The sequence below is a fragment of the Wyeomyia smithii genome, chromosome 2, assembly GCF_029784165.1.
Source record: "Wyeomyia smithii strain HCP4-BCI-WySm-NY-G18 chromosome 2, ASM2978416v1, whole genome shotgun sequence".
Lineage (NCBI taxonomy): Eukaryota > Metazoa > Arthropoda > Insecta > Diptera > Culicidae > Wyeomyia > Wyeomyia smithii.
Window position 1 is genome coordinate 196,708,137 of NC_073695.1, and position 21,627 is coordinate 196,729,763.

The 21,627-nt window shown below is 37.6% G+C and overlaps 1 protein-coding gene across 5 annotated transcripts in view; it reads left to right on the forward strand.

Annotated features, from left to right (window-relative positions):
• The first annotated feature begins 3,799 nt into the window (after window positions 1-3,799).
• The window catches only part of LOC129720706 (uncharacterized), a 156,399-nt gene continuing 138,571 nt past the window's right edge, over window positions 3,800-21,627 (forward strand). Inside the window, exons 1-2 of one of the 5 annotated variants that reach the window (XM_055672307.1) lie at window positions 3,800-4,133; window positions 6,065-6,902. The gene's annotated coding sequence lies outside the window, so the exon portion shown is untranslated. Of the gene's footprint in view, window positions 4,134-4,177; window positions 6,017-6,064; window positions 6,903-21,627 lie in introns of those variants that run through there. The other 4 variants (XM_055672306.1, XM_055672309.1, XM_055672310.1 and 1 more) reach the window with 4 other exon arrangements.

Consider the following 21,627-nt stretch of genomic DNA (forward strand, 5'->3'; position numbering starts at 1 on the left):
AAGATTTCTTCCTGAGTGTTACGTATGTCTTGTATGTGGGCGAACTGTCATTGTAGCGATTTAGAGTGATTTTTTAATCTTCATTTGAAAATCGAAGGACAATGATACAAAATTTTTAAAAATCATGTTTTGCTCAGAAAATGTCACTCTTTTAGTTGATATATGAAAATCAGAAATCCGTGAATAGCTATACAACCCAATTACAGGTAAATTTTAATTTTCATTATTCAACTGTTTTCAAGTTATTTTTGTTTATTAGACTAAATTGGGATATTTTTTTTCATTTTCCATGGCTTCCATGAAATCGCGACTTACCACTGTCCCTAGTAAACAATTATCTGAGAGAGCTTCGTAGCCGCAAGGTTACAGGGTCCGCTTTGATAGGCGAGTGATCGTGGGTTCGAATCTTAGTAGAATCAGACCATTTGGTTGTCAAAGGACTTTAACATGGGTTCATTCTCAGGCTCTCTACTACATACCCTTCCTTCAAGCTGAATTCCATAGTACCCTTGCTGTCTTTCATCCTAACAAAAAAGTCCCTCTTATAATAAAACTGTTCTGAGTAACGTGTAATAGTTCTCTTCAGGGAATTGTAATTATGACGCGGTCTTGGCTGGAGGAACGAGGTTCGATGAGACTCCTTCCTCTTGACAAAAATATAAGTCCTACTTATAATAAACCTGACCAGAGGTGAAGCATTGAGTGCCTCTTCAGGGAATTGTGATTGTGACACGGTGTTAGTAGGAGGAACGAGGTTCGATAAGACTCCTTCCTCTTGACAAAATAAGTCCTTCCTATAATAAAACTGATTTCAGAAATATTTACTCTCTACTGGGAATTATAATTTGCGATATTGGCACGGAGGAACGAGGTTTCGATAAGACTCCTTCCTCTTGACATAATAAGTTCCTCTTAGAATAAACCTGGCCAGAGAGGAACGTTAGGTGTAGCCTCAGTTCAGGGAATTGTAATTGGGCGATATTGGTAGGATAGAAAAGAGGCTCGGTATAGTAGAGCAGTAAGCTTGAAATGGAAAGGGTAAACTCTCACACACAAGCACGGATGTAAATGAAAAGCGTATCATTCACTTCAATAGTGATACTGCCAGTAATATGAAGTGCGGAATACAGAAAACACCTGGGCAATATCACAATAGATCAAAATGTCTCTGGTCGCAGTGATGAGTCCACACAGAGGGGGAAAAAATCAATTATCTGGCATCTCTTTCTCACTTGCGTCGTAAATTGCGATGTCGTTTCTATATTACTCGGCAGATTTGCCCGAACACAGCGGAATAAAGAAATTCGCTATCAGTTGTCATTACTAACGCTCTCGGATATTTCAAACAATATGATTTCACAAAGGTGTTCAGAAAGTGTGCTTATAAATCAATTGGTTTATTTTACCTCAGTATCGGATTAAACGCAAATAATAAATAGTTATGTTACATAATTTCAAACTACATCATAACTTCTTTAAATTAATATATTATCTCTCTTATTTTTTGTAAATATGCTTTAGTAAAAAAATGAAACCATCAAATCACGCTGTCATGTTTTCCATCAATGTTCTCAATTTGGCAGCTGCGTTTGTTATTTTCCGCTCTATTCTAGATTTCAACTTGACCAGCAATAATAACAAAATTGGTCAACTTGTTACTTTCCAATTTTTGAATGTTCCCTGTATTTTCAGAGTTGCAAAAAAGTGCTATTGTATTTGTGCAATCCTGCCCATTTAGAAAATCAAAAACTTAGTTTTACGTTTTTATCCCCTATTTTAAGCAGAGAATTTTTTCTAACATTTTATTGTGCCGTGTTATGCAAAAAAAATCTTGCAAAAATTCAATGAAAATTCTCGCCAAACATTTGAAAAGGGTCCATGTGCCATATGTAAACAAGCCGAATTTTATCGTTTTTTGATTAATACAAGTGAAGTTCACCCTTACTGATATGGTTTGTTAATCAAAGAATTTTAATCAAAAAATCCTATTTGTACAGGTAGATTAAGCTTGTATTCAATAAAACCGAGAAATCGTGGCTTGTTTACCTATGGCACATGGGCATATTCACGGATTTTTGATTTTTAAGTACGGCGCGCATAGTATTTACGAAATTGATAGCTTCCATATCGGTACGTCGTATTAAAATCGTATATAACTTCGTGACTTCAGGTGTGTTTTTGCGGTATCGTAGCGTTTTCTCTTTTAAAGCAGACGAAGTCCATATGAGAGACGTCACTACTCGATCTGTAAGGTAGAAAACTAAATGTCCGGTTGACCAAACCCCTAAAGACTCCGCGTCGATACATTCCGTGAGGGCGTATTATCTACAGATAAATCAACAACGCCAATAGTTTTCGGTATAAAGAGGATCACCTTACGATGAGATGTCCGATTAAGTCCAGTATCTTTGCGTATGCTCATTATTGCGGTGTTACTTTATCGAACTGAAAAAGTTCGAAACACGTTATGAATTTCATGGCGGATGAAATGAACTTGAAGGCGCAACATTTAGTCTAAAGAACCCGACACTCGAAATTAGGGAATCATTTACCAAAACGTACCCTGCTGTATACCCTGCCCATTCTCCAACATCCCAGTGATTTCTCGTGGAAGTGCAGAGGTGTCCTCGGCTTCCAATAAAGCGAGTATCACGTCAACATATTCCCATACAAACTCCTTCTTTGACCTGCATTCGGATGCGACCGGCGCTGGTATTGCCTTACATAAAGATTAAGATCTCCAGTTTTTGAGGATGCATGTTGGTCCTGAGCATCATCTGTTGGTTCTCTGTGTAATTACAGCTGATCTGGCAAAAACGGAGTAGCAACCACGCACGGTCAATCATGCTCATGCTCATGCTCATGGATTTTTGATTTTTTTTATCTCAGCTAAGAGAGTGTAACTTTCTGAGCAAAATGCGATTTTTTAGAATTATATATAATTGTCCTTCGATTTTTAAATGAAGAATTAAGAATCGCTACAATGACAGTTGGTACACATGCATAAGACAAACGTAACACTCAGGAAGAAATCTTTCGAAAAAGCTGGTACAAAATGAACTACTCGAATGGTACCACACATTGAATAAAATCAATGTTTGAGTTGTTTCTGAAGGCAGTGTACCTGCGCAGTCCTGCATTTGTCTTGTTCCTACTCGAAAAATGCTGCATTGATTTTGTAAATAACTTTTTGACAGTTCCTTATGAGATTTTCTTTGGGGCTTGATAAAGCCGAGAAAAAGAAAATTCATTTTGTTCATTATGTTTTATGTATGATTTCGAGCAGTTTTAATTCGTTATTTAAAAATTGAAGGACAAATTTTTCAAAAATCACGTTTTGTTTAGAAAATGCAGCTCTTTCAGTTGATGGAAAAAACTTTTATAGCTAAACAACCCAATTATTAAGTATAGTATATTGAGTAAAAGATACTCAGACATTAAACTACATTTTACGAACGTGCTGCGTAAACAATTCAGTTACGCTTTATTAACATTTTCCTTCTTTTGATTATAAAATGAAAGATTTTTTTATTGCAAGACGTCAGCTTCCTAAATAATTAGTTTTAGGTTTTCAGTAACATCTTTTATGTTGCAAATACGGATGTTTCAAATCATAAATATTTATTTTCAACATTTTCAAGCAGAGGCTAAACGTCTGAATCGGACGCCATTACTGCGCATTCGGATTTTCCACCGGGCGCATTCCAGTTTGTTGACATTTGTGTACGCTGTCAAAACAGTAGTGACAGATGAAAATTTGTTGTTTTCTGGCGCTGTCTCTCGCCCGTTTTCCAACTGAACGCAAACCAATCTATCGTCGCCAGCAAACAAGAGGAAGCTTTCGTTCGGAAACTGTCAGGTCGGTCGGTTCATTTTCTTTTACGCGATCAAATCGAGAAGAAAGGAGCGATTGGCTATTCACGCGACGACTAGCAAAGTTTAGTGCTACTACTGTAGAGTTTTGAACATTGTCTGGAGCGAAACAGGTGAAGTTTAGTGCGAAATCATAAAACTAGAACATTCATGGCCAGAGTATAGTACATTCGTTCGTTCTCTGGGAACTGTGGAATCCGTCATAAAAGTGTTCGAGAAACCGTGTCGATTTTTTTTTGCCCGCACTCTTCTTTCCTGGGGTAATTTCGTTGTCTCGTTTTTTCCACTTCCAGCGACGAATGTTTGACGTGTGTGTATCGTTTTTCGAATGAAGCCGTTTTCCGGGAGTTTTGAAAAATAAATGACAAAAAAAGTTTTGGTTAGGTGTACTGTAGTTCGAAATCGCATCGAATTTGTGTTAAATTCTGAATGCGTTGGAGGATGATTATATTCTCGTTATGTTGTTTTCGATGTAATTACCTAACGCTTGAAACTGTTGTAAGAGTGTAGGGCAGCAAAAATAGTAGGAGGATAGTGGGGAAATAGCACAAATAGTTGCCCAAAGTTGTTCGTTCAAAAACTTGGTAAGTTTTTCGATTTGCTGGTGTTATTACTAGTCGAAAGTTCAAGTGCTAGTTCTTTTAAAACTGTTAGAATATTTTCTGCATTCTAAATATCCTCAAAACTATTTTGATGAAATATTTTGTAACCCAGGAATTTTGGAAGCTCAGAAGAATTTCTCCCACTTATTGCCGAAATATTACCATCCTAATGTGAATAATTAATTAGGCATAAAATGCTTATGCTCAGGTTAGTAATAATGGAAGAAACTATGAAACTCAAAAATGTTATATAAAACAACGATATAACGAAAAAACCTTCCATTAAACGTATAATGGAAACAGGATGAGTATTTAAATATTTCTTTAAACACAGCTATTTATTTTGATTTAAAATAATAAAGGAAAACCAAATTTATTGCATATGAAGATCAAATTTGTATAAAATAAAAAGCATGATTGCAAAGGACTAACACTGTTTTTAGTAAAAAAGCACTTATTTCGTTTCTTCCTTTCGTTTCGTTTTTTTATATATTACAAGAAAAAAAGGAAGAAAAAACGGTTTTGCTGTTAAATCCAGGTTTAAATTCAATTTCGTAGATTTTTCGGGTATAATTAAAACTGTATTTGTTAACGATTTGCAACATAAAATAAAATAATTTGAGATTGTGTTGAAGATATAAAAGGCAGACAAAATGTCTATGTTTCATCTTCAAGGTGAAAAGCAATGTCAAAATGGAGTGAATCCAATATCCACTGTTTAGCCTACGTGTAAGTACACTCTGGATTGCGTTCTATAAAATATGCTTTCAATAAAACGCATTAGAAAAAAACCTACTAAATGTATTTGTTGAGAAAATTGAAGTTGATGGTGAAACTCACTCAAGTGAACAAAACGGTGATAAGTAACATTCAACACGAAATTAGTGTTATTAACAGTATCACTTTACCCGCAAGGATGACATCTAGATTTACTTAATTGGATTGATAAAATATAAAAAGAATTAAAACCAGTTAGAAAACAATTTTAATATTTGAACGAAAAAAAAAAACACAACCGATGTCACGCTACTTTCGGAATCTATGTTAACTAATTTATTTCATGTTAGATTCAAAAATAAAAAAAGAAAAATATGATAGCAAAAACATAACAATTTTTAAATAAAAAGTTCGGTACTGCTGAACAGTCCTACGTTGGAGCAAGTTTTTGATAAACATTAATTTTAGTTTATTTTTTCATATTCTTAGTGTACTTTGAGCCCTATTTACCGCTATGTTTAAACATCATATTGTAAAAGTTTTTCAAAATTAAATAGAATTTCAATACTAAAGTTATTCCTAAAAAACAGCCTCTGTCGGTTGTAATAGCACTCCCTCAGGCCCGATTTTATTCGAACTCCCGGAAAAAACAGCGTTCATGTTTGAGTTTGAATGTATGCATGTGTTAGTACAGTTTATCGTTTTCCATGCTCTAAAACCAGCAATAATTCCCCCCGGTTGCCCAATCCATCAATCGATCCGAGTGTGCTTGATTTGATAGTTGCTTTTTCTCTCGCTCGCAATCGCGGACAATTATTGGATTGGTAAGTCGCGGTACGTGTTCCAATAGCAATATATATTTTATTCTGCAGCATTATAGTCCAGCATCGCAGTCAGTCTATGTGTCCAGAAAAGTTGGAAGTTGAAACAAGTTCGATTAGAAGAAAAGAATATATAAACCGTTTTACCACACGCCGGGTTGATAGAAGATAGAGAAAAAATAACGAAGAAAAATTGGCTTAAGTTCGATGAAAGGCCGAGAAATAGAAGAAATAGTGTAGTGAGTGAGATCAGCGCCGATCATCGCCGTCCAGAGGCAGAGGTAGTGAATCAGCGACGAAACAAGTCGAAGAAGAAACAATCAAAATAGTGCGCGCTGTTGTCTCGTCAACGTTCGATTCTGCTTCGCATACGCTAGAAGTTGTGTATGAGTGATTCACGTCTCTCTCTCTCTATCTCTATCTATATCTCTCTCTATCTGTGTATAAATATTCCGATATTATTGCTGAACACAGAGCACAGCAAAAAGGCTGAAGTTTGATCTCGTCCAGTCAATCAGCGCCCGAGCCCTCGGCTCCCGATCGATCCGTTGCCGATTTTCGCGTTTCGCCACGGGAGGAAGATTGTGCGTAAGTGTTCAATTGTCAGTGTGCGTTCTGTGCTTTGCGCCGAGGGAGACCTCTGCCCCGGTTACGACCGGCTCTGCTCTGCTCTCGTCATCCTGCATATCACACGGTTAGCAACAGGACCGTCTCGTTTCGGTGGCGGCTGTACACGCAGCCAGCAGAATCTGTTCCACGGAATCGGCCAGGCAGCAGCGGATTGGTTCAAAGACCGCAAACTGCAGTGAATCTGATTTTTTCTGTTTGAATAAATAGTTGCGGAGTCTTGCTGAAAGCGAGCTGGAAAAGAGGGTCTAAAGGAGTGGAGGTGAGTGTTGATTATGTGTATGCATTTTCGGGCGAATATTTGGTTCTGTTTTATTCCAATTTAGCATAAATATCATTACTTATTCGCTGATCACGCGAATCATCATGAATTCGCAGCGTGGTGATGATGAAGCAACGCTATTATATAAAGCGATTGTTTTATTACTGCACAATTGAAATAGCAATGGATCGTCACAAGAAATGAGTTCTGTGTCACTTTACGCATGTGTTTATTCTTAGACTCCCACCTATCACCCTACTTGACTCTTCCCTCGCGTTGATTTCCAGAAAAAAGTGAATACAATCAAGCAGGTATAATTGCCGGTACTTGGCAAGGTATCTAACGAGGCTCGGTAAAGTAGAGCAGTAGAGTCTTTATATGAGCGTGTAGAGGGAAGGGTAAAAGTATAAAAATCCTTCACTTACCACGGTGACAAACTTAGCTTCCTTTCCGTTATAGTTGTTAGAGATGCAGAGAATTTGGACTCTGGCAACAACGATTGTGACACTTTCCTTCCTGAACAAACCGTAAAGACGTAGACGGCGCTGTTATAGATCTATACAAAGCGGCAGTTACCGAATTGTTGTACATTGAAGATGATAAATTAATTCCAAGGTAGCCATCTTACGGTGGCTCTTTGTGCAACTTCATTAGCTCAGATCCATCGCAGAGAAGCAACTACGAAATTTGCGGTTGTTCAAGCTTAAGCTCTTAAACCATCTGGCCCGTTACTGGGGACTATGCACCGAGTACTCCGAGTTTTTCAGTCTGAATCGAAGTCTTGTGGAAGCATCTCGTTTCGAGTAGGTCGAACAAAAATAAATGATCGCTGACGGGCGTAATGTTTCGTTTTTCGTATTTTCTCGATTTTGTGGGTTGCATTAATGATGTCCATGCATTAATGATGTCACGCAAAATTCGGCAAAAATTAACTCCCCCCTCCCCCTTGTCACAAACTGTCACAACTTTTTTGACCCCCACCCCTCAGTAACGTCACGTTTTTATATTTCCCCCCCCCTCCCTTTCTTGGTTATGATTGATTAAAAATTAAGAAATTTGTAAAAAATGCATTTTTTTCTAATTTGGAACGATTTTACTAAAATAAAAACTGAAAGGAAAAGAAGATTATAGAAGATAACTAGAAAAGGCGCTTAATCCTTGGTCCCAGCATTTTGTTGATGGATACGCATAACTAACTGCAATATCATTGCTGATTCATAAAAGACCATCCATATTTAGTTCCTCTTCTTGAAACAATTCGCAATCCAAATTTTCTCCACATGATACAATAACCAATCATTCTTATTCACGTTTTGTCACAATTTACTAAAAATGCATTGAATTACGCTGTCATTCATAAACAAACATGCACGGCAAAATAGAACTAATGAACATTATGTTTTCTGAACATAAAAAAAATTATTTCATTTTATCTCAAGCGAACGTTCAGCAAAAAAAAGTGATCGTAAAACTATTGTGCATACAGAGAAAAATCGGAAGCGACGGGTCGCTCGTCTGACAAGGATTTTCCAGCGAATTTCGTAGTATTTTAATATAATGTAGTCTTTGATCCAACATAAAATGTCCCGAAATATGCGACTGTAATATTTTCTAATAGTTTTGATTGTTTTCTAGTCGCAAAACTATGTCAATTTAATCAAAGAACATTAAAATTGCATTGTACTGTGCGAGAAATAATCATACAAATAGAAATCTTCGCGTCGCTGGACTCACTAGCGAATTGCAGAGTAGTGCTGCAGCGACAATATGAATGAATGTTGCGATCATCATAAATAGTTCTGAGTTGAACTCTGTGGAATGGCTATGTGTCTTTTTTTTGAGTTGAAATGTGATGTCACACTCAAGCTAACCCCCCTCTCCCGTATGTCACTAAATGTCACAATAATGCGTGACATCATTAATTGATGGTTCCTTAGATGAGCCACAGAAGAAATGACAATGACAGCTCCTTTTGAGCTCAAAGCAAAACTGGCAGGGCGTAACGTGCTCGAAAATAGTAAAAATCGTTCGAATCGAGCTGCGCAATACCCCCCCCCCCACCAGTTCTTTAAACTTTTTTGACGACTCTGTGTTTATTCAGGACTGTTTTGTGCTGATTATAAGCTGCGTTTTGAATCATATATTTATTTTAGGTTCTCTTCGTGGTTTTCAGCAGCGTTTTTCGACGACTCTGAGCTTTACTTGAGATTATTTTTCTTGTGTGACTTTTTTACCCTTTAGGAGCGTTTTGAGCAATTTTGAGCTAAACTTGAAATTTTGTTCCTTTTCTCCTTTCACTAACCTCTGGCAGCTTAGAACCAAATTTAGGATAATTTTCATTTTTTTTCGCTTTTTAGTGTTTGCAAATTATTTTTTTATCATATTTTTTGTTTATTCTGATCTTTAAAAGGTTGATTTTAACCCTCTTGTATCCAGTGCTGCCTTTAGACGGCCTTCATCGGAAACTTCTCTTAATCATACCTTTTTCTCATAAAATGAACTGACATTTTTTATGTTTATATGTGGTTTCATGATCATCTGAATCGTACGATAGCAACCAGTAAACTTGAAATTTGCATAAATAACCAAATAGGCATCATGATCTTTTGTCAAAATAAAATTGTTTAATAATGCTCTATTTTTGCTACTTTTATTTCAACAAACGCTTGAATAATTTTTTTTTGATAACTGGTGGAATATTTGTGTATTTTAATTATGAATGTTAGCACAAGTATTTTTTTTTCTACACGCACAGAACGCACGTCAATCCGAGACGAGCCTCCGTAACAAATCCGCCATTTTGTTTTTTTTTTGTATTATAATTTTTTTCTCGTGTTCAAACTTACTTTTAAATAAAATCGAAAGATTATTTCTCTGTGTTGCCTTCTCACTTCGAAAAAAAAAAATGAGAAAAATCATCTTCGACTCTTCTTGCAAAAAATCTGTGCTAAATTCGATTGACTTTTGTTGGTAATTCAGTTAGTCCAAATAAGCACTGACGAAGGCGCGAAGACGAAGCGTTGAAATACGGATATGCAAGTGATAAGTGAAAAGTGATAGAATTAAATAGTTTAGTTTAGTTTAGTTTATTCATTGTCTGATAGCGTAAGGCAAGCCTTTTTAAATGCTATCTCCGGAATGTCAGCGTTTGTCTATTACAGGTTATTATAATTATTCTTATTTGCTATTACTATCTGTTGCAATACTCTAGTAAGCCCCTCTTAAAAAATGCTTCTGACGGTGCACGCTTTACAGAGTTTGGAAGAGCGTTCTAATTGACCACACCAGCCACAAACAGCGAATTGGCGTAACCCGATGTACTGTTAGCTGGAACCACAAGATTTTGACACCGCTGTCCACGGAGGAAAGTTAACTTTCTGTATAGTGGTCCCGGGGATTGTAACTTGATGAGCTTATATAAAAATACACAGGAACGGTAGACGAAAAACTGCTTCAATGGACATCCCAGGAGGTTCGGCTGCAGATGGGTTACGGAAGAAAAGCGATTCAAATTATATACGTATCTAACGCAACTGTTTAAAGCCACGTGCAACCTATTCATAGCAGCTGCGCTAGGCTTAACGTGCAAAACATCAGCGAATAAAAAATGCGGCAGGATAGTGAAAGTGGATAAAAATTGTAATGTGTAGTACAATTTAATGTTTAACGGCGCCAATTATATCTGATGACTTAAAACTAACAGCAAATTTTTTATCCTCACTGTCGAATACGAGCTGGAATTAAGTCTAACTTAAAGCTAACATGGATTTTTCAATCTGTGCTTTTTTGTTAAATAGGCGTCTGATAATCTTTGACTGTTCTGCTGAGTCGCGATGTTATGAGCTGTGACAGGGGCTTGTAATCCTCGGGTCTTGGAGGTATTGTGCGGGGTCTAGTTGCTGGTTCTGTGCTTGAGGTTCAAACGTGTTCTTGTCGTTCTGTTGGGTGTAGGCGGAGGGGAACGGGACTAGAACTGTACTGGGGCCTGGATGGATTCTAGGAAAACATATAAGGGACATGTAGGGTAGGTCAAGGCTCGCCAAGACATCACGAACAGGAACAACCGGCTGCGTACTTCTGGCCTGAGGGGAAGCTATTGATTTAGACCTGGATTATCGAGCTTATGGAAGACGGTTAAATTGTTATTGAAGATACCGAAGCCAGTGGTTCCGTTTGGCTGCACGCCGATCATATGGTAAATGAATGATTCTAAGATAGAAGTTAAATGAACCGTTCATAGTCGAACGTTTGCAATGTGCTCCTCTGGTAGACAGATTGAACATCCAATTGCAAATTAGAGAACGAGGTAGCCAGATCTGGAATATGTACGCATACTTGCCTGGAAGTACAGGCTGAGAGACCCCTGCCATGACTCCGACCACAGTACCAGGACGACATTGGCAGCAGGGTACACTACAACTATGATTATTGGTCCTGTCGTCATAGTGTCTTGGGGCATGCGTCCCGGTTGAACCACGATGGCTGATTGGATTGTGGCTACTGGATTCGAAGACGGGTTCATCTTCACTGGAGTATCTCCTGAGGCTGAGAGACCCCATCCCGGTGAAACTTCGACAGCGGATGAGGTGGCCCGTGGTGTAGAAGGAATAGGTTGATATTACGGTGAACGTATGGCGTTTTCAAATTATTTATCGGTAAATCTGCGTACTTATTAAAGATTCTACAGCTTCTTTGAATTTTTTCGCGTTCTGCTCTTATTTCAGTTTTCTTGGTAAAGAGTTGAAGCACTTTTTGATGAAATATGGAACCAATCTCTTCGCCATTTCTATATGTGTTGACCGCATAGGTAAAACTGTGGAGTCCTTAGTAAATATCTGTGTGATGGCCGTTTCAGATTTAGATTATGGTGCGTGGGGCAAACACTGGAGCTCTCGCAAGGCAAGCACTGGTAGCACTGAGTAATATTGTACAAATCCACAGCTGAGAATAATCTCGGCTTTTTAAGGATAGCTTTCAGGCCTCAGTTTTCAACGGTTAGCAAGGGTTTCAAGCGAGACTTTGGTGCAGCTTGAGACTAGGTATTCAAAGTTTTGGATGGTAGAAACTTGCAGACCCTCCATAGTACGTCGCACATTGATGTGATGTTCCGCTGCGCGATTTTATATGAACACTCCATGTTAATGTGGAATTTATTAAAAACCGAGATGTTTGAAACTTTCAACTTTTTAAATCGTTGTTGATTGAGCCACTAGATCATTTTGAAGTGTGATGATATAGCGTGGCAAGTGCAATAATATGTATTTTGTTTTGAACAAATTCAGTGGGAGCAGGTTATCGTTGAAGAAAGCTTAAACCTTATCCAAATCGTCCTTCATCCGATGTATTATATTCTCAGGATTTGCATGCTTGTACGATAACGAAGTATCATCAGCAAATATCCGGGGCTTAGGGTGTAGAATAGGTTTAGGTAAGTCATTGACGTAGAGAAGGAATAATAGTGGCCCAAGGTGGCTACCTTGCGGAACGCCATTCGTCACTGGGCGAAGTGAGCTATTTTTCCTGTAGTTGTTGACGTCAGTTTTGGACCCTGCTCTATAAATAAAAGTTTTTTTTCCTGTATGGACTTCCTCACTTCGACCTTCCTGCGACCATAATCGTAGATCTATTGTGAGATATGCCCGGGTGTCTGCTGTATCCCGCACTTTTGTTAATAGCAATACCGCTATTGAGAAGTGGCATGCTTATTATTATTGTTCATCAGTGCTTGTGTGTAATGTGATACTCTTCCTTACACGCTTACTATTCTACTATACCGATACTCGTTCCTCTTGCCAAATGCCAATTATAATTCCCTGGAGAAGTTTCGTCGTGCGTCCTTCTGGCCAGTTTTATTGATAAGAGGTACTTATTTTTTGTTAAGAGGAAGTCACGCAAAGGTATTGTAGATTTCAGCGCAAAGGAAGGGTAACTGGTAGGGAGCCTGCGAATAAACCCATGCTTAAGCCCTTTTTGACATCGGATGGCCTGGTTCTACTAAGATTCGAACCCACGACCATCCCGCTTGACGAGGCGGCCTCTGTAACCTTGTGGCTACGCAGCTCCCTTATAAATAAATAAAAGTTACTCGTGCTACCTTTAAACAGTTCGGGAAGGTTCTCGCACTTATTGATTGGTTAAAAACGTCTCTACTTAATGTTGAGAAAGTCTATTTAGATTTCTAATCCTCTAGTTCCGTCGCGAATCGTAAAAAATCGAGGCATTGAGTGGCGTAAGCGTATCGTATTTGTTGATTTCTCGGTGACTGTTCATCATTGAGGTCAGCTGGGGTGTAATGGTACAAAAGAAATCGTTGAATGTATCGCTACCGAATGTCCGCTGGTTAGTCGTCCATATTTTATTGATAGTTTTGTTTTTGCTAGACCATCGTTTTTTTCTCTCTAATATTCTGTTCAAGTTAGTCAAGTTTTGTTTGTGGCTGTTTGAGCGAAATAAGTTCTCATAATACTCTTTTTTACATTTACCCTTGTCCTTTTGCACCATCCTGAAAACGCGTGCGAAAAGTTCTCTGGTTCTTCTTTCAGACGGTCGTCGCTTACAGCTTGCCAGAACATTTTCTTTGATGCGTAGAAGTTTCCAGAGGTTAAAAACTCATCCACGGGCAGTGTCTTATACTGCCGCTATTCGCGTAACAGTCCTATGTAAAATTTGAAGGTTTTCTTGTTTTTTGCGAGAATGGGTCCATCTTGGCATGCTTTTTAAGAATAGCCATTAAAAATATAAGGTTTGATTCCCACATCCTCGATTTAAATGGCTATTCTTGAAGAGCATGCCAAAATGGACCCATTCCCGCAAAAGAACAAGAAAATACAAAATTTTACATAGGACTGTTATGCGAATAGCGGCAGTATAATTGTCATCTGTACAGTAACTAAAAAGTAAGTAAAAAAGTGAAAAATATGTCCAATTTCAAATGTTATTAAATCGGTTAGTTTTCGATGGATTTCCTTCGTTCTTGCAGCAATAGATTGGATAATCTTCTAAGATTCCTCCCAAATGCAGAAAATTGTTATTTTATTATTCGAACAATCGAACTATTGAAAATTGTCAAGCCTTGTCAAAACGCAAAATTCGAGCTCTGATTGGTCGTTATATTATTGCTTTCCCAAGCACGGTCGACAGAATTATAGACCTAGTAATACGAAATGTACTATTTGGCCTATATAAGAGCCTGTTTCAGTAGAAACTGCTCATATCAAGTCTAGACAGCGGCAACAGCAGTCCTTACTTAGTAGTAGCAGCAGTAGCTGTGGGAGCGGATAGCATCAGCAGCAGCAGTGTTATCAGCAACGATATTGGCAGAGGTAGCTGATACAGCGGCACTTCCTCGAGTACAAGCTGCCTTTGTGCAGTAGCGAGCAGCATCAGTAGTAGGTACATTAGTCGGCACTTCCTCCTATGACATGTTGCCGTATTTTGACAACACACAGACGTTTTGCAATGCTGGCATACAAAATATATGGACCGTCAAATATTCATTAGGCGTCGTACACAAATTACGAAACGCAAAAAATCTAGATTCCAGACCCTCTCCCCCCCTATGTAACGATAGGTAACGTTCGATATGACTCTCCCCTCTAAAATTACATAACGCTGAACAGCCTGACCCCCCTTCGAAATTTTCAATTTCGAGCAAACATCACAGTTACGTAACTGTCTCTATTACCCCCCTCCCCCCTACGTAACGATAAGTAACGCAGACTCAACCCCCCCCCCCCTTCATGCGTTACTTAATTTGTGTGCGACGCCTTATGAAAACAACAGCTTTCAACTGTGTTATCATGAAAATGCCTTAATCCCCTCTGTCGGGGTAGCACACAGATGCGATCAGGGTTACCAAAAACATTTTTGAATAAACTGGAATAATTTTGAAAATAAAACTGGGAATAATTGGATCAATAATAGGATTTGCAATATTCCCGGGAAACAGGAATGAAAAGTCTCATCTTCCGGGAATTCCCGGGAACTGTAAATAGAAAAAAATCCTAGCGAACATGAGATTTCAAATAGTCAAAATCAAAGTTTATTGCCAAAGGTGCCAAACAAACATTTACAATTTTATTATCAATTCGCATGAAAAACGAATTGAAAAACAAAACTTATTCAAGTTCACTCCAGAAATTCATGATCGATTTTTGTCGAAAATGTTAGCAGAAGAGTAGGTTACAGGGTTTTCATGTCGTCGAACAATTGCTTCCGCTTTGCAATCCGCTGACAATTTTTCGTCAAGCCCAAATAATGTAATTTCCTGCTGTAAAACTTAGCTTAAGTTCGCTGAATCACCGCTGCACAGTGGTCCAATAAGGCAAAATGTGTAACTTAATTCCATAGCGCTTTTCACATTCATCCTAGTTTAATAGTGTCTTCGGCACAATTGTTTGTATGAATGCCCCGCAAAATCGCAAATTGTCGAAAAATATGAAAAGTCAATCATACTAAAAAAACTAACTTTTTTGTGTTAAGAGATAGAGGAATGATTTATTCAGGAAAGTTATAGAAGCTTCAAAAATATTGAACTTTGTTAAACAAATTAAAATCCTATCTTCATTAGGTACAAAGTTATAAAGTATATTATATGAAACTTACTTAAAATTTAGTTATTTGTATTTAACTTTTGTTAGTTGCAAAGTATCATATTTCAGCTTATTTTTTCGATTACTTCAAGAACGTATAAGTTAAAAAGGGGCAAAGGAAACCATGATACCAATTCAACACTTTTTCATGAAGTATAAACTCTTGTAGGTTCCATTTGTCCCAATCCACCCATATTAGAGTACGACGAGCATATGTTACAGTAGGTTTTCATATATGAAAAATACAAACTTTTTTGTGTTAAGAGATGAAGGCATAGCATTTGGAAAATTTAGGGAATATTAGAGTGTTTAAACTTTGAATTTGGGGACAATGATTTCGAACATTCAAATAAAATTTTCATTTCATGATGTTTTATTTTATTGAAAATAAATTGTCTGAATTTTGAATCATCAAATTAATCAATATATTGTATCGCAGCCCGTAAAATTTTTTCTCATTTATATTTCATTCAGGGAAAAAAACTAAATTTCATTTTAATATCTTCACTTGTGATAAAACACCACATTACACTGGTATGTTTTTCAACAAGTCTTTCGAATTAAATCATTCTAACACCATTTATAGACAAAGCTATAATTTGTTGATGAAGTCATAACGATGGTAGGTTATGACAGCCACGATTGGATAAAATATTGTGGTTTAATGCATGATGATCAACAGGAATGAATAGTTCTATATCACATCAATGCTTCCTCTACCACTCCCTTATCCACCGTACGGTTGTAAAGTTTTAAAAAAATTGTTTCAAATAAACCTACAAGAAAAACTCGATCAGGTGAATTGATTGGAGCTTCTGTCTGCATGAACACAATGTTTACTATAGTTTAGCCACCGGGTATTACTGTTTTTTTTTGTGCTATTCTGTTTCGGACACAAGACAAACATTCGTGTCGCACCCGACTAAATGCACGCCAAACAACTGGGGCACATCGTTCAAGATCACACAATTGGCGCACCGCGCTCTCGTTGTTTACGGCATAACTAATGCCTAGCCCCGCTTGGTTCCCCATTTTGACGTTTGAGTTGAGCGTAAAGCAGTGCCGCAGTTGCATTGCCGCGCTGCCGTTGCGTTGGTTGTTGCTACCATGCATATGATTAATACCAACCGGGCCTCGCTACGTTGCACATTTATCGTGTGAAATCATGTAGAAACAATTATCTCTACTTTAATTCAAATGTTTCTTTCCTGTTCCTACGCCGGATCTCGCCGCAGAGCCCGTCTTTCCCGTGTAGCGCCGTCTTCCCTGCCAAAATATTCTAACCCAGTCAGTCAGTGCTCCACTCAGCGTATGCAGGCTGTAGAACAAAGCATGATATGTGTATACCAGTACAAGCGCGTGTGCATCATTTTAACATGGTGGCAGACATGCAATATGCATAAGAGTGCACTCGGAGCGCGGATTCGTTTCATCATTGCAGGTTTCATTGCCGAAAAAAATTATCATTTTGGGGGTATGAATGGAAAAAGTGGTCCCAATGACAACGAAACAGCCAAGAGCTGTCGGTGATGAACAAACACACGCACTGTTCTCAGTGCAAAGCACAGTGGTGCGCGCTTGGACGCAGATTGGTCATAGTCATCAATTATTCAAACACCGTTAATGTACCTTTTTGGTGTGACCGGCCGTTGTGACGGGTAAATAGTCTGCTTCTTTTAAGGCATCCAACGTAGTTTGAAAAGCGCTAGGAATATATTGTTTAGATTATGTTTCTCACACCATGGATTGTGTTGTTTGTTCGGTTATGTATGTATGTATATGTGAAGTTTCTTGTTACTTTCATGCAGTTGGTCACTTGTGGTTAGATTTTAGTGTTATTTATACGAAGTTACCCGAATTGGTCAGCTATCCATAACGAGGTAGGTTCTATAGCTGAATTTTCCAACTGTGCGGTAATTTTATGAAACTGCAGAACTCCGGTTTTAGTTTCAGTATTTTCATTTTTCTTGAATGGTGTCTTCTTCAAAAATTCTTTTTTACCTGCATATACCAAATTTAATGCGGGACCTGTTGTGTGCGGGGAAAGCAAAATGAAGAAGGATGAATGAAATTGAAGTTGATGCGGCCACGTACTGCATTACATCTATATGTATCTGTTCTCCAGGGAGATTTTTCGAAATATTGCCTGGAAGCCTGCGTTGTGCCAGCTCCGGGCGGAGGCAACCACCAGGCACCGGCTCTGGGTGGAAGACGCCGAACCGAGGTATCATTTTGCGCGACTCTGGGTATAAAAAAGGGAAGAAGATAACGCTGTGCTGTTGGTTGCCTGACGGACTGGCTTGCCGAGCTCTCGCAGTCGCTGAAAAAAAAGGAAAATTGATTATGACGGAGCTGGGAGCTGGGAACTGTGTGGTTTTGAAGCATGTTGAAATATGTTTTCTGTTGTACGATGGAAGATTCATTTCGCACATTGAAACTATCGCTATTGATTAGTTTGATGTACCTACAAATAAAATGAATGGCAGATAAAGCAGCAGAGTGATGTGCTGATACCAGCATGCCTATTTATTGTTCCATTCCGGATAGACAGCATCGTTTAGAACGCAATGTATTTGTTCAAAATTTATGGGCAGAGAATAGCAAAAAAACACATACATAAGCAGTTTCTAGATCTCGTCGAGCTAAATGTACTGGCATTTTATCCTTGGGCCTCAGTTTGACAAAAAGAGGTATGACTAAATCACATTAAACCAGTAACATTTCCAATCAGTTATATTTCTAATTTTGGCCACCAACGAATGATTAGATCCCCCGTTCAATTCAACAAAAATCTAATAAACGGCCCAAACTATCTGCTGTTAAAACGTTTCTTCATCAGAAAAAAGAATTATGATTTCTTACATTATTCTATTGAGACGCTCAGCAAAATATTTTCAAATTCTTTTCTCCATTCTCTTGAGCTCGACCCAGTATCGCACTGGTAGCACCTCCGAATGTGATGGTTGCGCACCCGTTTCAGCACACCAACCAATGGTTTTAGATCGCAAACAGCTCTCTTACTTGCATCGTAAATCAATATCGTTTCTTTATTCAGTGGTAAATTGGCTCATGTTAATGATTTGTGCAACGTAAGAACAGTGATACACACAACATAACACGCGACGCATCACGGAACAAAACACTTATGGTCCTTTTAAACGTTCAATTGGCACTGACCGGTGGAAGTTATTAGTCTGCGTAAATAAGTATTTATCAAAATCAAAGCGCAAGTTATTCGTATAAATAAATAAATTTGATGCATTTATACCGAAATGTTTAAGCATGATATTTTGAAGTCCGTCTCATTTGCTTTTTCACCAAAATTGAGGTAAGGAGCGAAAATGGCAGGTGACAATTCATAGTTTCATAACAATCACTCGAAATTTTTGGATTGGTCAGATTTAGGACATGTGGGAACGAGCATTGAGGTCTTTTTCAATGACCAGCGTCTCTCGATTGTAATAGTAGTTGCTAAACATGCAAAAAGTTTCACGGGATCTTTATGAGCCTTGATAAACGGCAGTAGACGTTTATGCAGGTGCTCTTCCCTTTATATATTTCGAGTCTATTGTCTTGGTTGTGGTGAGAATTTTTAGCGCTCGAAACATGTTTTCTTCGGGAAAAACGGTCCCGTTTGCACTACACTACAAAATACTTATGAAAATGATTGTTCAGATACCCGGCACACTTCTAAACTAATGAAATAATATGAGTTTTTTGCTTTCAGTTGATCTGCTGGGTCACTAAAGTAAATAACGCAAACCTCTGCGAAAAAACAGCGTTTCGGGGAACCGGTACCCTACCAATAATTGATATTTCTTATGAACAAACGTGTTTTTTGTTGTTGATTGAAAGAACTTTCAGAAACTTACTACTTTTAAACAATAAAAAACCTAAATTAATCCACCTAGCGGTCAGACTCAGCCTTTCTCATTCAAACTTATTATTTGTAAAAATAGATTTACATGAATGCTTAAATCCAAAAAGGTATATCCACTCTTTGGGTTCTAAAATATTGATGTTGTAATTAAAGTATAAAATATGAAATTTGACGTAATGTTAGTGCTTCAAAAATAGCGAAATATAAGAAATGACTCTTAATTTCGAACTATTTAATCACGAGCGATACCGGGAACGTTCAAATAGTACGATACCACATTTAAATCATGTTAAGGCCATATATATTGATCAAAGCAGCTATAGTGTTGAATAGTCTTTGAATTTCTTTTCTTAACAAAACTTTTGAACAGTATATCAAATTTTTATGAAGTTTGTTATTTGAAAGTTTAAGAGATGACTCGATTGTATGACACTAGGTATGTTCAAATAAGTCGTGTAATACTTGAGATAATAGTCTTTCGTTGTTTTACAAATTAAAACATAACGGTTGCTTGAGTTTGATTACAATCAGCCAAACTTTGAAACCACGTGTTCAATCATAATTCATCAGTTAACCCTTAACTATTCCGTTCATTCGATATCAATATTGTTCAAATCTGTTGTGTAGTTTCTAAGATAATGAAGTTTCGTGATTTTCACATTTTGATACATTACAGACGAAGTTACATTCCGATTACAGCAAAATTTGATTTGATTTGATACTAATTCTGTGGAAATCGGGTCAACCATCTCTGAGAAAAGTGAGTGAGCCAACGTAGTCTTCAGAATATGTTTCTTTTCATAGCTGGATTTCACATTTTTTAACATAACAGGAAAAGTAATAATCCGTTCGCAAAAAAAATCATTAGGGTTTTATGGGGCAACAAGACTTTCCATATGACACTGATTTTATGAGAATCGGTCCAGCCATCTCTGAGAAACATGAGTGAGATTAAACAGTCTCCAGAACACGTTTCTTTCTGTAACTTCTGAACCATATGTTCAATCTTCATAAAATTCAAAAGTTTAGGGTTTTTAGGTAGCCCGTTCATTTGAAACCAATTTTGTTCAAATCGGTTGTGTAGTTTCTGAGATATTGATGTTTCGTGATTTTTACATTTTGATACATAACCTCTAAACTAGAAATCAGATTACGATAAAATGCAATAGGGTCTTATAGGGCAACTAGACCTTTCATTTGCAATTGATTTCATTGAAATCGATTCAGCCATCTCTGAGTAAATCGAGTGAGATTGGGAGAGCGTTACACACACACACATGCAGAAAATGCTCAGCTCGTCGAACTGAGTCGAGTGGCATACGACATTCGGCCCTTTTGAGCACTTTTATACCTTTAGTTTTTGCAGTGATTGCTATACCTTTCTAGGAGAAAGGCAAAAAGTGAAATGATAGAAATGACTTTTAATTTCAACTTCAATCTCGAGCAAGGCCGCAAACATTGAAATAGTACAAAATTAAATTTAAATGATGTTGAGGTCACGTATTTTGATTGTAGCTATAGTTTTAAACAGTCCGCGGGTTTCGTTTCTTTCCATAACTTTCAAACCACATGTTTAAACATTATGAAATTCATTGTTTAAGGGTTTGAAAGCCCATTTATTTGAATTCAACTATGTTCATAGCTTCTAAGATATAAGAGCGTTTTTCACATTCTGACGCAGCGCCAAAACTAAAAGTTTGATTACAATGAAATTCAATAGCAACCTAAGCGGCAAATAGACCCTTCATTCGACACACAAACATATACACCTTTACATGCATACAAGCAAAAAATGCTCGATCCGTCGAACTGAGTTGAGTAGTATATGACATTCGGCCATTTCAATCATTTTTCTACCTTTTAATTAGCCAGTGATCGTTAGGAGAAAGTCAATATGTTTACTTTCATTATGTGATTTCACATTTTTATGAACAACCGACATAGTTACGATCCGATTGCGATGAAATTCGATAGCAACCTATGGGGCAACTAGACCTTTCATTTGACACTAATTTTGTGAAAATCGGTTCAGCCATCACTGAGAATAATGAGTGAGTTTAAACAACCTCAGGATACCTTTTCTTTACATAACTTTTGATCCATATGTTCAATCATAACGAAATTCAAAAGTTAAGGGTTCTGGGGACAGCCCAATCATTTGAAACCAGTTTTATTGAAATCGGTTTTGTGGTTTCTGAGATATTGATGTTTCGTGATTTTTACATTTTGATACATAACCTCTAAACTAAAAATC